General features: G+C 39.2%; 1 pseudogene; it reads left to right on the top strand.

Moving 5' to 3' along the window:
- The first annotated feature begins 1,104 nt into the window (after positions 1-1,104).
- On the top strand, positions 1,105-2,094 carry LOC146543702 (uncharacterized; annotated as a pseudogene).
- The last annotated feature ends 317 nt before the right edge of the window (positions 2,095-2,411 follow it).

Raw genomic sequence — 2,411 nt, 5'->3', positions numbered from 1 at the left:
AGAGAGAAGCTCCCCACTGCTTTAAGTCTTTAGTACAGCAACAAAATGAAATCCATATATTCTCATGACAGGAAGGACAGAACAGCTACTACATTAAGTTTTAACCACACCAGCATCTGAAATAACTCCTCTTGGTTATTGCTTAATGAGAAAGTAGAAGCATTTCTTACCTAAAGAGCAAAATATATTTGAGATCTGATGCAATTGTTTTGTTATGCTTCCTTGATCACACAATGATATCATACCACTCTTGACTGACAAGTAGGTCATTACTGTGCTGCAATACTACAAGACTCCTATTCTGTCTCAGACATGACTGACAACTGAACGTAAGACAATTCCAAAAAATTTGACATTCTTGCATTTTTTAAATGCTCAGATTATTTAATGGGGAAAAAAGTCCCTGGAAGAAAAGTCTCAGGGAGTCAGAACCTGCAAAACTTCTGAACAGCTGTCTCCTATTTGCATTTTACTTTATTATCTTTAGTTATTTATCACTGAAGATTATATAGTTTAAGCATGACTGCTCCAAGAAATCAGAAAGTTATGTAATCACAGATACCAACAGAATGCTTATCTGTATTTATTTGATGAGCTTTTAAGTACCTTGATGGTCCCATGTCTCACATACAGTTTTAAAAATTTTCTCCCTTTATTTCTGTTATATTTACTAGATTTGGATATATTCATCTGGAATTTGAAATAGTGGGGAAAAAAAAGCAAACACCAACATAGTAATTTTGTACAGGCCTTTGTTGCACCTTCTTTTCATTCCAAGAGAAAACTGATCCAGAACACATTCTGTAACCAGAATAGTTTCACTAGTGATCAGGGAATGACACTTTCTCATAGCCACTCTGTAGTGGGAGGGAAATTCGAGGAGTAGGTAGAAACCTATCCACCAGTTTCCCACACAAGCCCAAGTTATGGGTGAGTGTACCTATCATTTCTGTTTCCTGTTTTGGTGTAATAACATCATAGCCATGCTCTCTGTTATACCTTAACATCTGTATATTTGTTAATTGTACGCTGCTATACCATAACATCAGTATATTCATTAATTGTACACTTGGCGAGCCAGGCCAAACATATTAACTTTACATTATGTCCTCCCTATGCAATTTCTTTAAATGGGTCAAGGAGGAGAACGTTACCCCCCTAGATAAAATGATTCCAGAGCAGATCCCAGGATTTGTGGGATCTCCTTATTATGAACTAGCAGTCATTATTGAAAAATGGGATCCCTTACGTGTTATGGGAAATATCTCCCCATATTGCATGGCAGATTACTTTCAGGGACTTAGCAAAGACATACTGATCATGAAAGAAAGGCAATTAGCTGCTTCCACGGTGGCATGGCCACTATTAAATGTTTTAAATCATGATGAAATGAGGAATAATACTACTTTAGAGAATGAAAACCAACTTTTGAAAGACCATATCGAAAAGTTGGAGAAAGAACTTGGCATATTAACAGGGAAGAAACCAATTCTGCATCTTCCTATAGGTCAAGTTCGTAACATTTCAATAGATGATGACCAGACTCCTGAATCAACCGACTTTATTGATCAGGAAAATAAAAAATCTAAATTAGATCTTGAATCTCCCATTTTGACAGATCCACTAGAAGTCCATCCTGTCATAACTCAGAAAACAATAAAAGTACAGGACAGACCAACAGGGGTGACTCCTGATCAGTGGCCCCCTGCCCAGACTCATTTGCATGTAACAGCCTGACCATACACAGCAACGGAATTGATGGATTTCGTACAGCGGTTTCGGCAGAAGCCTAGAGAAAGTGTGCCAGCTTGGTTATTAAGACTGTGGGATTCTGGGGCAGAAGGTGTTTTGGTGAATGGCCCAGAAATAGCCAAGTTGGCCACCATGACTGTCCATCCTGCTCTCAGGCAGAGGTTATATGTGGGTACTCAATATCCTGATGAAAACCATTCTATAATAGAATGGTTAATGGCTGCCTGCCATATGGTATGGCCAAATAAATCTGATATACCTCTACATACAGGGATGTGGTCCTCCATGGAGGACCTTCAAAATTATATCCGTGAACTACGCGTAAGGGAAGCAATTTATTAAGATACATTTGATGGCCCTGATATGGTCAAATTCTCAGCGGGGATGAGAGACTTAATTCTACAGCAAGTTCCCTCTCATTTGTATGGTACTTTGGTATTTATATTAAATCCCTTGGTGGCCTCAGAAGCTGTAGTCCAGCAGGTTGCCCAGTTAGCGGCCGACCTAGGAGAAACAGAACGTCTGCGGAGCAGGTGCAACATTCAGACATTAGAAGAAGCTGAGGTCCTGCTGGTGACTAAAACCAAGATGGCTACTCGAGCTCCTCAATTGGGACCCATAAGGGTTTCCCAAAAACAAACGTATAATGACTTAATTTG

This window comes from Meleagris gallopavo, chromosome 10 (genome assembly GCF_905368555.1).
Source record: "Meleagris gallopavo chromosome 10, MGAL_WU_HG_1.1, whole genome shotgun sequence".
NCBI lineage: Eukaryota > Metazoa > Chordata > Aves > Galliformes > Phasianidae > Meleagris > Meleagris gallopavo.
Note: the sequence above shows the minus strand (reverse complement) of the source record. Positions and strands in the feature narration are given on the sequence as shown.